The sequence below is a fragment of the Centroberyx gerrardi genome, chromosome 8 (assembly GCF_048128805.1).
Source record: "Centroberyx gerrardi isolate f3 chromosome 8, fCenGer3.hap1.cur.20231027, whole genome shotgun sequence".
NCBI lineage: Eukaryota > Metazoa > Chordata > Actinopteri > Beryciformes > Berycidae > Centroberyx > Centroberyx gerrardi.
The window spans coordinates 33233044-33248017 of record NC_136004.1 but is presented as its reverse complement, the minus strand read 5'-3'; the positions used below and the strand labels follow the sequence as shown (position 1 = coordinate 33248017).

At 44.1% G+C, this 14974-nt stretch overlaps 5 non-coding genes across 5 annotated transcripts; all 5 read left to right on the top strand.

The window, feature by feature from the left end:
- Positions 1-5181: 5181 nt before the first annotated feature.
- trnas-gcu (transfer RNA serine (anticodon GCU)) lies at positions 5182-5263 on the top strand. Its single transcript has one exon. It is a non-coding gene; the product is annotated as a tRNA-Ser (tRNA).
- Positions 5264-6112: 849 nt separating this feature from the next.
- Positions 6113-6194, top strand: trnas-gcu (transfer RNA serine (anticodon GCU)). The gene has a single exon. It is a non-coding gene; the product is annotated as a tRNA-Ser (tRNA).
- A 3991-nt stretch (positions 6195-10185) lies between these two features.
- trnas-gcu (transfer RNA serine (anticodon GCU)) lies at positions 10186-10267 on the top strand. Its single transcript has one exon. It is a non-coding gene; the product is annotated as a tRNA-Ser (tRNA).
- A 1080-nt stretch (positions 10268-11347) lies between these two features.
- Positions 11348-11429, top strand: trnas-gcu (transfer RNA serine (anticodon GCU)). The gene has a single exon. It is a non-coding gene; the product is annotated as a tRNA-Ser (tRNA).
- A 3133-nt stretch (positions 11430-14562) lies between these two features.
- On the top strand, positions 14563-14635 carry trnaa-agc (transfer RNA alanine (anticodon AGC)). The gene has a single exon. It is a non-coding gene; the product is annotated as a tRNA-Ala (tRNA).
- Positions 14636-14974: the final 339 nt, after the last annotated feature.

The following is a 14974-nucleotide window of genomic DNA, read 5'->3' as shown; positions in this document are numbered from 1 at the left end:
GCCGCTCTGTGGCTCTGTGCTCGGCTGTCAGGTCTGAGGAGGGACAGTCCATCTGACACGATGCAGTGCAGCACACTGTTTCACAAATACAGAACAGAGAGAATAATAAAATGCAATCAAATTTAACACAATAAAACATAAACATTTAATAAAATAACACAATAAAATGGAGTGAGAGAGAGTTCTGGATAAAATAAAATAGAAACTTCTTTCATTCTCTTCACTGTTGGTTCATGACCCGTCTCTCTTTCACCTGTCTCTCTCTCTGTTTCACCTGTCTCTCTGTTTCGCCTGTCTCTCTGTTTCACCTGTCTCTCTCTCTCTCTTTCACTTGTTACTTTCTTTCACCCGTCTCTCTCTCTCTCTTTCACCTGTCTCTCTCTCTCTCTCTCTCTTTCACCTGTTTCTCTCTCTCTTTCACCCGTCTCTCTCTTTCACCTGTTTCTCTCTTTCACCTGTCTTTCTCTCTCTCTGTTTCACCTGTCTCTCTCTTTCACCCATCTCTCTCTCTTTCACCTGTCTCTCTCTTTCACCCATCTCTCTCTCTTTCACCTGTCTCTCTCTCTTTCACCTGTCTCTCTTTCACCTGTTTCTCTCTCTCACCTGTCTCTCTCTCTGTTTCACCTGTCTCTCTCTCTCTCTTTCACCTGTCTCTCTCTCTCTCTCTCTCACCTGTCTCTCTCTCTCTCTCTCACCTGTCTGTCTCTCTCGGTCTCGTGGTCCAGCCCCCCCCGCCTGTCTCTCTGCTGGCTGCTGTCTGTCAGGTATTCTGACCTCACATTAAAACTCAATCTCCCATCATGCCTAGCTCCCTCAGACCCTCCACTTCCTGCTGTGTGACCCAGGTAGCTTCCTGCTCAGAAGACGGTACGGCAGCGTGTGTGTGTGTGTGTGTGTGTGTGTGTGTGTGTGTGTGACATGCATGTGTCCAGAGTGTGTGTGTGTCAGTACTGTAGTGTTCCAGTGTTCAGCATGTCTTCACCTTTAGACCTGAAACACAGCGTTACTGTGTGTGTGTGTGTGTGTGTGTGTGTGTGTGTGTGTAGGGCTGGGCAATAATCATAACAGATTATTCCGTTATTGATATATTACCATCTCCTCCAACATCACATGTCAGATAATCAAATTGAACCACAAACTCAATCATTTTCAAATAATATTCACTTTTGTTTATTTCCAATCTCATTTTGAGAGAGATTTGAATTAGTATTTGATTTTTAAAAATTAATTTAGACAACAGAACTGTGTATTACGATAACGATGATAAACGATGATATTGCCCAGACCTGTGTGTGTGTGTGTGTGTGTGTGTGTGTGTGTGTGTGTGTGTGCTGCATGTGTGTGTGTGTGTGTGTGTGTGTGCGCGTGTGTGTGTGTGTGTGTGTGTGTGTGCTGCTCCAGCTAACTGACCATCAGCTGGAGTCTAAACATCCAGCCGGCTGCTAAAACAGGGAAAGTAGCTGCTGGATTTTAGGATTTACCGACCCTGACTGATCACCTGCCTGAGGTGTGTGTGTCTAACCTGTGTGTGTGTGTGTGTGTGTGTGTGTGTGTGTGTGTCCAGCTGAAGCAGAAGACAGTGGAGTTGAGCAGGTCCTGTCGGAGGCAGTATGAGCTGGAGCAGGAGCTGGCTTTCTACAAGATCGACGCCAAGTTCAGCCCTCTGCCCTACTGTCCACAGGTCACACACACACACACACACACACACACACACACACACACACACACACAGCTTTATGCTTCATGTGGGAATGCACTCGGAGGTGTGTGTGGTCAAAATGACGTCTGAAGGCGTGTTGGAAGAGTTTAGAGTCACCTGAGTTTCTGAACCGCTGCGGAGGCGCTGCAGATCCTGAACCAGCTCTGTCCAGGACCGGCCTGATGAAGAGGAGCTGGAAACACTGAGGAGCAGGAGGAGCAGGAGGAGCAGGGGGAGCAGGGGGAGCAGGAGGAGCAGGAGGAGCAGGGGGAGCAGGGGGAGCAGGAGGAGCAGGAGGAGCAGGAGGAGCAGGAGGAGCAGGGGGAGCAGGGGGAGCAGGGGGAGCAGGAGGAGCAGGGGGAGCAGGGGGAGCAGGAGGAGCAGGGGGAGCAGGAGGAGCAGGGGGAGCAGGAGGAGCAGGGGGAGCAGGGGGAGCAGGAGGAGCAGGGGGAGCAGGGGGAGCAGGGGGAGCAGGGGGAGCAGGAGGAGCAGGGGGAGCAGGAGGAGCAGGAGGAGCAGGGGGAGCAGGGGGAGCAGGAGGAGCAGGGGGAGTAGGAGCGACAAGATTCATGGATGATGGAGCTGAAAGATATTGACAAAAAAATCTGTTATTTGACAGAATATTGCAATTGCGATTTAAACTGCGATTCATATCACGAGTTTTTCTTGTCATAAAGTTTTAAGAACTTTAAAAAAAAAAAGAAAAGTGATTTAGTTAAAAAACAGATGTCAGTGTGCAGATTTACTGAGTTTGAGTCTGATGAAGGTTTTGATTCTAAAACTCCTTGTTCTCAAATCCAGTTTGGACCAAACTCTCTCTGAAGAAACTAACTGCAGACTCTGAGATTTGGAAATTGCAGAAGATCATATTGCGATTATTGTTTTGATGATTGAACAGCTGTAGTGGACGGCAGGTCTGGGGTCATTCTGAGCTGAACCGACACGAGCCGGGCGGCGGCTGAGGATCTGAACGCTCCCTCCTCTCTCCTCAGGACCAGGAGGCGGACGCTGTGGACTCTGTGGCTGAGAGTCCATACATCGGCAAGGCTCGCCACACCAGGAACACCGCCGCCTCCCCTCCCGCCTCCCCTCCCGCCTCCCCTCCCGCCGCCTCCCCTCCCGCCGCCTCCCCTCCCGCCGCCTCCCCTCCCGCCTCCCCCCCCGCCCCCTCCCCTCCCGCCTCCCCCCCCGCCCCCTCCCCCTCCCCCCTGCAGACCCAGCAGGCTGCGGACAGGCAGGCCGACCCGGAGCCGTCACGCCCCCTGCTGGAGGCCAGAGGTGAGGATGTTAAAGGGTTAATCCACCAGATTCTTGTTTCCCCTTATTTTGGCGGCCGTCGCTTTGGTGTTGAAGTCTCACGAAGCGAGATCAGTGCGTCAGCAGCTAACTTTGGGTTTAACTCTGGCTTCTCGGTCTCACGAAGGCGGTTCACTTCTAACCGGGGTAGATCACCATGGTAACGTATGCTGCGCGGCTAACCTGCTCCGGAGCGGCTTCAGTTCAGGCTGTTTGATCAAAGCGTATGACAGGCCTCCTGACCAATCAGCTCTCTGGAAACAGGGAATCACCGTTCCTACAGGATCCCCATATGGACAAATATACTGCATTCAAATGAAAATGACAAGTAATAAAGGAAACTGTTGTCTAAATATTGAATGAACATTCAGTTGAAGTTCTGTCTGCAGGGCGACAGTTTACTGACCAGAATCACTTTGCTTTCCATCATAGTTTATTATATCAGAGATATAGCAGGTAGCCTACTTAATTGACCATATTATTAATGAATGAAAGTTACTGTTGCATATTAATTGCGCTGCATTTTTTTCATTGGATTCCCGACAGTGTTTGGTTCAGTGTAGGCGCTGCATCATATTCCACACCGCAGCCCGAGGACCAGGAGGCCGAAACTACACTGAACTATTTTATCTGGAAAGTTTTCCCACTGTGTCCTGATGACGACAGATCCTCCAGTCATCCTCTCTAGCCTTGGTAGTAGAAACAGCGTTACTTTTCGTGGTTATGTTTTATAATGCTGACATTATTATTCATTATAAGAGTTTGTTCTTCTTGAGAGAAGAACCCAGTGTCAGTATCCATTTCTTTCCGATACCCGTGTGTTGGAAATGTCAGCAGTATATATTAGGGCTTATATCATCCTATAATTAGGTCTATTTATTGTCTATGACTTTTATTGTTTGATTATTATTTTATTTTCGCCTATTTCTATTACTTCTTTTTATAGTTTTGTGCATATATTCTATATCCTTTTCCCCGCTGAATCATATTACTTTTGCCGTTGCAACAATCTAGTTTCACCACAGGGATCAATACTTTCATCTTATCCAAATTGTCTGATCTGGATCTGTCCATGTTGCATGTGATTGGCTGTTTGTTCCAAACCCCGCCTCTTTCATGTGAGCGCGCTCCTAGCTGACAGGTGAACCTGGCTGACAGGTGAACCTGGCTGACAGGTGAACCTGGCTGACAGAGCCGGGTGATAACCAGCAGTGAGACCGGTATCAGGATCACCATGTTGGGTTTAGGCTGACTCAGCGATAGCCTGGCTGTTGATCTGGCTTCGTGAGACAGGCCTCCGGTCCAACACACTGTGATAATAAAAACTCTCAGTGTAGACTGTGGCTTCTTCATATTTCTTCTGCCTTCTTATATTTATTCCAAACAAACCGCGCTTCTGTAAACTAAAACGCATCACTTCCTGTGCAGCAGAGGGTTTTTCCCGGGACAGACGGACAGGTGTTCAGAACAGGAATGTAAAAGGTTTCATGAACTGGATGTAGGTTGGATCAAAACTGTTTTGTATCAGTCAGACAGTGAGGAGCAAAACAGATATTATTTATATGAAAATGTTGCAGATTATTAATTTAACAGAGTTTGTTCAAGTCTTGGTTTATGAAAGTAAAAAATCAGAGAAGGAAACTAACTTTTCTGGCTGGTAAATCACACTAACATCTAACATTTAATATCTGATGTTTGATGGAAACTTTTATCCAAAATGTCTTCCAGTAATATTTAGTTAGTGACCAGACACTAACACATTTCAGCAGCCAACTAGATGTTTGGACTGGACTGTTGCTGGTTACCTGTCAACTAATATCACTGTATGACCGAACCACTGCAGCTCGACATTATTCTGCACTGCAACTGATATCACAATGTGAGAAATTATATAAGAAAGGATCTACAACTTCATAAACTATTTATGTATTCATAGTATTCTGTTCCATCAGCACACGGTCATGCTGGAGGGAAAATAACAGGTGATTGTAATAAATTAACAGGTGATTATAATCAAGGGATCATGGGAATGCTATGAATTTGGACTAAACAACATAACTTCTCTAGGCTCTCTCTTTCATTTCCAAACTTTTTAAGGCTTGGAAATTGTCAAATTGAGTTTCCAAACTTTTCCAGACTTCCCAGACTGTTAGACACCTGCTAAATGATCCTGAAGGCGGGCAGGAGACGAGGTGGCCGAGTGGTTAAGGCGATGGACTGCTAATCCATTGTGCTCTGCACGCGTGGGTTCGAATCCCATCCTCGTCGGGGCAGACAGGTTTTAGTCTGTCCTGCTGGGTGGAGAGAGCGTCCCGGGACCAAAAGGTCAAAGGTTAGGGCTCTAAAACAAACAGTGCCAGTGTTAATGTTGTCACGAAATTCATGACTCAGATGTTCATGGAGGAAGGCTGTGATGAGTCAACATCCTGTCCCATGAGGAGATTATAAATACTTATATTTCATTCTAGTATTGACAAACATATGAAACAAACACAGCAGCAGATCTGGATCACAGTGATCCAGATCCTCAGCTGCTTCTCCTGCAGGGAAACGTCTGAAGGTTTATTGATCCAGCTGAAGTTCCTGGATATTTAAATCTACCGTACAATATCACATATTGTTTTATTAGCTGTACTTGACTGATCACATTTAATGTTTCGGACATTATTCTGACTGGTTATATTTCATGTTTCGGACATTATTCTGACTGGTTATATTTAATTTTTCTGACAATTTTCTCACAACAAATGACATTTTCATTTCATTTTACAAGGTTGAAATGTTTAAAATGTAATCTACACTAAAAGAATGCTGATATTTTTATTCTAAGGTTGAAGTGTTGAAGTGGATTTATTTTTGTTAACTATAATGTAATTACTTTAGTTGACTGTAATATTTGGCCATTTTAGTCGGTAAATAATTGACTCCATGTAATCAATATGCCATGACTAACATCTGACTAAATTTAAAGGCTATTTTCGCCAAAAGAACTGAAACTATTTAAACTAAATTAAAAATGCTTTGAAAATGTCCAATGTGTGCTTGAGCAAAACACTGAACCCCTCCTGACCTCTGACCTCTGACCTCTGACCTGGCTGAGCGAGCGGTCAGGCGGGAGACGAGGTGGCCGAGTGGTTAAGGCGATGGACTGCTAATCCGTTGTGCTCTGCACGCGTGGGTTCGAATCCCATCCTCGTCGGGGCGGACAGGTTTTAGTCTGTCCTGCTGGGAAGAGAGAGCAGACTGGGGAACATGCTGAGAACCCAGAGGGAACCTTCAGAACCTCTGTCATCCTGGTGTGGTGTGTGTGTGTGTGTGTGTGTGCAGCAGAAGCTCGTCTCCTCCAGTTAACCAGTCAGATTGAGCAGGCAGAGCAGCAGCTGGCAGCAGAACTCACACTGCTGGAGGAGACCAAGACACACAGACAGGTAACACACACACACACACAGGTAACACACACAGACAGGTAACACAAATGCACAAGCACAGACATAAACATATGCAGACATATTTACATGTTTGTCACTTTGTGTGTTCCTGTGTGTGTGTGTGTGTGTGTGTGTGTGTGTGTGTCTCTCTCTCTGTCTGTCTGTGTCTGTCTGTCTGTGTGTGTGTGTGTGCGTGTCTGTCTGTCTGTGTGTGTGTGTGTGTACGTGTGTCTGTCTGTGTGTGTCTCCTCTGTCTGTGTGTGTGTGTGTGTGTGTCTCTGCGTCTGTGTGTGTGTGTGTGTATCTCCTCTGCGTGTCTGTCTGTTTGTCTGTGTGTGTGTGTGTGTGTATGTGTCTCCTCTGCAGCAGGAGGCGCTGTCTCGTCTCCTCAGTAAACTCTCCCTGCTGGAGGAGCTGAGCGGAGAGACAGACGAGACCCACAGACAGATCAACAGACAGACAGAGGAGAGCAGGAAGACAGAGGGAGAGACAGAACTGCTACAGACACAGCTACAGACGCTGGAGCCCAGAGACCCCAAACATGTCAGTACTTTAAATTATTAATACACAACTACAGACACAACTACAGACCCCAAACATGTCAGTACTTTAAATTATTAATACACAACTACAGACACAACTACTGACCCCAAACATGTCAGTACTTTGAATTATAAATAGAAATACACAACTACAGACACAACTACTGACCCCAAACATGTCAGTACTTTGAATTATAAATACACAACTACAGACACAACTACTGACCCCAAACATGTCAGTACATTATATTATTAATACACAACTACAGACAGATTTGTGCTGTAGCAAGTATAAAAACATCACAACATAAAACGGTGACTCGCACATCTGCATAAGAGTTTATTCAAGATCCATAAAAACAGTGTCCATCAAGTCCATGTGGTTTACAATAATATATAATATCATCAATATCAATATATAATATCATCAGTATCAATATATAATATCATCAATATCTATATATAATATCATCAATATATAATATCATATACATCAACAGTCCCGACAAGACTGAACTGTCATCAGCATCACAGCAGCAGTAAACTCAGTGACATCATCACCTTCTCCAGTATAATATTCAGTACATCAACATTAACCATACAACAGTATCAGTGCATTATCGTCATCAATCAAGATGATCAGATTGAAAAAGAATCAGTGAGCGGGCAGCCTGAGCTAACGTTTACGTTTACTAAAGTGCTAAAATGGACAAGAGAGCTGCAGAGAAATGAAGAAGAAGAAGAAGGGTGTGAGGTATTTTGATGCCTATTCTGATCCCTCCTCTCTCCTCAGGACCAGGAGGCGGACGCTGTGGACTCTGTGGCTGAGAGTCCGTACATCGGCAAGGCTCGCCACACCAGGAACACCGCCGCCTCCCCTCCCGCCTCCCCTCCCGCCGCCTCCCCTCCCGCCACCTCCCCTCCCGCCGCCTCCCCTCCCGCCTCCCCCCCCGCCCCCTCCCCCCTGCAGACCCAGCAGGCTGCGGACAGGCAGGCCGACCCGGAGCCGTCACGCCCCCTGCTGGAGGCCAGAGGTGAGGATGTTAAAGGGTTAATCCACCAGATTCTTGTTTCCCCTTATTTTGGCGGCCGTCGCTTTGGTGTTGAAGTCTCACGAAGCGAGATCAGTGCGTCAGCAGCTAACTTTGGGTTTAACTCTGGCTTCTCGGTCTCACGAAGGCGGTTCACTTCTAACCGGGGTAGATCACCATGGTAACGTATGCTGCGCGGCTAACCTGCTCCGGAGCGGCTTCAGTTCAGGCTGTTTGATCAAAGCGTATGAAAGGCCTCCTGACCAATCAGCTCTCTGGAAATAGGGAGTCACCGTTCCTACAGGATTCCCATATGGACAAATATACTGCATTCAAATGAAAATGACAAGTAATAAAGGAAACTGTTGTCTAAATATTGAATGAACATTCAGTTGAAGTTCTGTCTGCAGGGCGACAGTTTACTGACCAGAATCACTTTGCTTTCCATCATAGTTTATTATATCAGAGATATAGCAGGTAGCCTACTTAATTGACCATATTATTAATGAATGAAAGTTACTGTTGCATATTAATTGCGCTGCATTTTTTTCATTGGATTCCCGACAGTGTTTGGTTCAGTGTAGGCGCTGCATCATATTCCACACCGCAGCCCGAGGACCAGGAGGCCGAAACTACACTGAACTATTTTATCTGGAAAGTTTTCCCACTGTGTCCTGATGACGACAGATCCTCCAGTCATCCTCTCTAGCCTTGGTAGTAGAAACAGCGTTACTTTTCGTGGTTATGTTTTATAATGCTGACATTATTATTCATTATAAGAGTTTGTTCTTCTTGAGAGAAGAACCCAGTGTCAGTATCCAGTTCTTTCCGATACCCATGTGTTGGAAATGTCAGCAGTATATATTAGGGCTTATATCATCCTATAATTAGGTCTATTTATTGTCTATGACTTTTATTGTTTGATTATTATTTTATTTTCGCCTATTTCTATTACTTCTTTTTATAGTTTTGTGCATATATTCTATATCCTTTTCCCCGCTGAATCATATTACTTTTGCCGTTGCAACAATCTAGTTTCCCCACAGGGATCAATACTTTCATCTTATCCAAATTGTCTGATCTGGATCTGTCCATGTTGCATGTGATTGGCTGTTTGTTCCAAACCCCGCCTCTTTCATGTGATCGCGCTCCTAGCTGACAGGTGAACCTGGCTGACAGGTGAACCTGGCTGACAGAGCCGGGTGATAACCAGCAGTGAGACCGGTATCAGGATCACCATGTTGGGTTTAGGCTGACTCAGCGATAGCCTGGCTGTTGATCTGGCTTCGTGAGACAGGCCTCCGGTCCAACACACTGTGATAATAAAAACTCTCAGTGTAGACTGTGGCTTCTTCATATTTCTTCTGCCTTCTTATATTTATTCCAAACAAACCGCGCTTCTGTAAACTAAAACGCATCACTTCCTGTGCAGCAGAGGGTTTTTCCCGGGACAGACGGACAGGTGTTCAGAACAGGAATGTAAAAGGTTTCATGAACTGGATGTAGGTTGGATCAAAACTGTTTTGTATCAGTCAGACAGTGAGGAGCAAAACAGATATTATTTATATGAAAATGTTGCAGATTATTAATTTAACAGAGTTTGTTCATGACTACAAGGTGGAGTCTTGGTTTATGAAAGTAAAAAATCAGAGAAGGAAACTAACTTTTCTGGCTGGTAAATCACATTAACATCTAACATTTAATATCTGATGTTGGAAACTTTTATCCAAAATGTCTTCCAGTAATATTTAGTTAGTGACCAGACACTAACACATTTCAGCAGCCAACTAGATGTTTGGACTGGACTGTTGCTGGTTACCTGTCAACTAATATCACTGTATGACCGAACCACTGCAGCTCGACATTATTCTGCACTGCAACTGATATCACAATGTGAGAAATTATATAAGAAAGGATCTACAACTTCATAAACTATTTATGTATTCATAGTATTCTGTTCCATCAGCACACGGTCATGCTGGAGGGAAAATAACAGGTGATTGTAATAAATTAACAGGTGATTATAATCAAGGGATCATGGGAATGCTATGAATTTGGACTAAACAACATAACTTCTCTAGGCTCTCTCTTTCATTTCCAAACTTTTTAAGGCTTGGAAATTGTCAAATTGAATTTCCAAACTTTTCCAGACTTCCCAGACTGTTAAATGATCCTGAAGGCGGGCAGGAGACGAGGTGGCCGAGTGGTTAAGGCGATGGACTGCTAATCCATTGTGCTCTGCACGCGTGGGTTCGAATCCCATCCTCGTCGGGGCAGACAGGTTTTAGTCTGTCCTGCTGGGTGGAGAGAGCGTCCCGGGACCAAAAGGTCAAAGGTTAGGGCTCTAAAACAAACAGTGTCAGTGTTAATGTTGTCATGAAATTCATGACTCAGATGTTCATGGAGGAAGGCTGTGATGAGTCAACATCCTGTCCCATGAGGAGATTATAAATGCTTATATTTCATTCTAGTATTGACAAACATATGAAACAAACACAGCAGCAGATCTGGATCACAGTGATCCAGATCCTCAGCTGCTTCTCCTGCAGGGAAACGTCTGAAGGTTTATTGATCCAGCTGAAGTTCGTGGATATTTAAATCTACCGTACAATATCACATATTGTTTTATTAGCTGTACTTGACTGATCACATTTAATGTTTCGGACATTATTCTGACTGGTTATATTTCATGTTTCGGACATTATTCTGACTGGTTATATTTAATGTTTCGGACATTATTCTGACTGGTCACATTTAATGTTTCGGACATTATTCTGACTGGTTATATTTAATGTTTCGGACATTATTCTGACTGGTCACATTTAATGTTTCGGACATTATTCTGACTGGTTATATTTAATGTTTCGGACATTATTCTGACTGGTCACATTTAATGTTTCGGACATTATTCTGACTGGTCACATTTAATGTTTCGGACATTATTCTGACTGGTTATATTTAATTTTTCTGACAATTTTCTCACAACAAATGACATTTTCATTTCATTTTACAAGGTTGAAATGTTTAAAATGTAATCTACACTAAAAGAATGCTGATATTTTTATTCTAAGGTTGAAGTGTTGAAGTGGATTTATTTTTGTTAACTATAATGTAATTACTTTAGTTGACTGTAATCTTTGGCCATTTTAGTCGGTAAATAATTGACTCCATGTAATCAATATGCCATGACTAACATCTGACTAAATTTAAAGGCTATTTTCGCCAAAAGAACTGAAACTATTTAAACTAAATTAAAAATGCTTTGAAAATGTCCAATGTGTGCTTGAGCAAAACACTGAACCCCTCCTGACCTCTGACCTCTGACCTGGCTGAGCGAGCGGTCAGGCGGGAGACGAGGTGGCCGAGTGGTTAAGGCGATGGACTGCTAATCCGTTGTGCTCTGCACGCGTGGGTTCGAATCCCATCCTCGTCGGGGCGGACAGGTTTTAGTCTGTCCTGCTGGGAAGAGAGAGCAGACTGGGGAACATGCTGAGAACCCAGAGGGAACCTTCAGAACCTCTGTCATCCTGGTGTGTTGTGTGTGTGTGTGTGTGTGCAGCAGAAGCTCGTCTCCTCCAGTTAACCAGTCAGATTGAGCAGGCAGAGCAGCAGCTGGCAGCAGAACTCACACTGCTGGAGGAGACCAAGACACACAGACAGGTAACACACACACAGGTAACACAAATGCACAGACATAAACATATGCAGACATATTTACATGTTTGTCACTTTGTGTGTTCCTGTGTGTGTGTGTGTGTGTGTGTGTGTGTCTCTCTCTCTGTCTGTCTGTCTGTGTGTGTGTGTGTGCGTGTGTGTGTCTGTGTGTGTCTGTCTGTCTGTCTGTGTGTGTGTGTGTGTCTCCTCTGCGTCTGTGTGTGTGTGTGTGTGTGTGTATCTCCTCTGTTTGTCTGTGTGTGTGTGTGTGTGTGTGTGTGTGTATGTGTCTCCTCTGCAGCAGGAGGCGCTGTCTCGTCTCCTCAGTAAACTCTCCCTGCTGGAGGAGCTGAGCGGAGAGACAGACGAGACCCACAGACAGATCAACAGACAGACAGAGGAGAGCAGGAAGACAGAGGGAGAGACAGAACTGCTACAGACACAGCTACAGACGCTGGAGCCCAGAGACCCCAAACATGTCAGTACTTTAAATTATTAATACACAACTACAGACACAACTACTGACCCCAAACATGTCAGTACTTTGAATTATAAATACACAACTACAGACACAACTACAGACCCCAAACATGTCAGTACTTTAAATTATTAATACACAACTACAGACACAACTACTGACCCCAAACATGTCAGTACTTTGAATTATAAATACACAACTACAGACACAACTACTGACCCCAAACATGTCAGTACTTTGAATTATAAATACACAACTACAGACACAACTACTGACCCCAAACATGTCAGTACTTTGAATTATAAATACACAACTACAGACACAACTACTGACCCCAAACATGTCAGTACTTTGAATTATAAATACACAACTACAGACACAACTACTGACCCCAAACATGTCAGTACATTATATTATTAATACACAACTACAGACAGATTTGTGCTGCAGCAAGTATAAACACATCACAACATAAAACGGTGACTCGCACATCTGCATAAGAGTTTATTCAAGATCCATAAAAACAGTGTCCATCAAGTCCATGTGGTTTACAATAATATATAATATCATCAATATCAATATATAATATCATCAGTATCAATATATAATATCATCAATATCTATATATAATATCATCAATATATAATATCATATACATCAACAGTCCCGACAAGACTGAACTGTCATCAGCATCACAGCAGCAGTAAACTCAGTGACATCATCACCTTCTCCAGTATAATATTCAGTACATCAACATTAACCATACAACAGTATCAGTGCATTATCGTCATCAATCAAGATGATCAGATTGAAAAAGAATCAGTGAGCGGGCAGCCTGAGCTAACGTTTACGTTTACTAAAGTGCTAAAATGGACAAGAGAGCTGCAGAGAAATGAAGAAGAAGAAGAAGGGTGTGAGGTATTTTGATGCCGTCCAGCTGGCAGAGGATCGTACGGAGAGACTCCCGCACACTGTCTATACTTGCAATTAAAAGATTTTATTGAAAAATAGCAACGTTTCGGTTCGGAGATCTTATTGTTTCCTGGAGTTGGCAGTCGATAACGCAAATGCAGGAGGAAGACTGCGAAGCCGACGGATGAGGAAGAGAGGAAGATGATGCCGGGTGAGTTGGCACTAGCAGAGGATGAGAGCGTGAGCACATCTGATACAAACACCGAGGACGATATGAAGGTTCATAGCGTCATCGTGGATACAGCCGCAGAGCATCAGTCAGCGCTTTGAACGGAACGGGAAGCTACGCTCAAATTTTGGCCTTCTTGACCCACAAAACTCCACGGCACTGAGATGTGACAGCAGAGCTACTGGGACGGGTTCAACTTATTTTGGATGAATATGAGTTTAGAACCTGCACAGAAGACACAGAGGATGGAAAGGGACCAACAGAGGAGTCATGCTCATCATGTAAGAAATGACTAACCTGTTGCTGTCAGATCCTTCATCGATACTGACGTTCACCACCTCATCGGCTTGGGAAGTTCTTCTTCACACAAATGGCTTGCAGGAGAATTTTCTCGACCTTGACATTTATCAAAAACCGATTGAGGAGTTCGACTTCTTCCTGCTGATGACAAGTTGGAAAAGAACAATTTGATGTTTTTAGACCCAGATGAGTTACTGACAGACTTCTGAGGCGTCTTCTGACGACATGAGGTAGGACACGCATCTGTTCTGTTCTGTTCTGTTCTGTTCTTTGCTGCTGGCTTCAGGCCGCCATGCCATTATCCTGCTGTTGGCCACTGCACCACACATTTGCCTGTGTGTGTGTGTGTGTGTGTGTGTATGTGTCAGAGAAGTGACAATATGTTTTAAGTTCACTTTGCACGTGTTGCTTTTGTCTCACCTGCTGTGGTGTTGTTTGCAGTTTTTGTCTGGCCAGCTGCATCTGCTGTGATGCTTCATTTCAGGCCTAATATTTGTGAAATATTGTGTTTGAATGGTTGCTGACTCTTTGGACTGGGTAATTATCAGGTCTTCTGTAATCTGTAAGTGCACCTGTTTGGGTGCCATCTTTACGTATGGGCATATAGATGTAATTTAATCTAAGCTACTCATGTATCTTTTTTTCTTTTTTTTTGGTGAAAACCTGTAACTGCGCCTGTTTTAGTGCTGACATTAGCCTAAGTGTGAAAATTGGGTCGTCAGGGGCTGAAAATGTATCATCATCATCATCATCATCATCATCATCATCATCATCATCATCATCATCATTATTATCTGATCACAAAATGAAGTGATATTACCCGAATCTACTTTTGTTTGTTCATAGATGGAAGGAATAGAAGGAATGTTGGACTAGGTTTTCAGGAAGTAAGAGAGTGGTGCGCAGCAGGAAGCAACAAGGAGAGAAGATGAAAACGACCTTTGGAAGGAGTGTTGGAGCGAGGCAGATCAGGAACCAGCCTGACTCTTTACAGGGGAATTAGCTCAAATGGTAGAGCGCTCGCTTAGCATGCGAGAGGTAGCGGGATCGATGCCCGCATTCTCCATAGCCTTTAGTTTCCTCTGTTAAGGCTTGGATATGCTTCGTCAGAAGTGCTTCTGAGACCCGCCCGAAACAAACTTCTGAAAGTCCTGGGACTTCATTTATAAAACTCTGCGTGGATTCCACACTAAAAGGTTACATGCGCACAAAAGAGGAAAAGTATGTATGTACAAAAATAATTGGATTTATAAAACGCACACCTGCACGCAATTTCCCCTTCATAAATCACAATCCACACAAGCACAAGCCTCAGGCTCCGCCCCTTAACTCCCACAATTAACCATAGATGGTCAATGAAGCGCCCTGAATGAATGCTGATGTGTAAATATGTTTGTCATTCCAT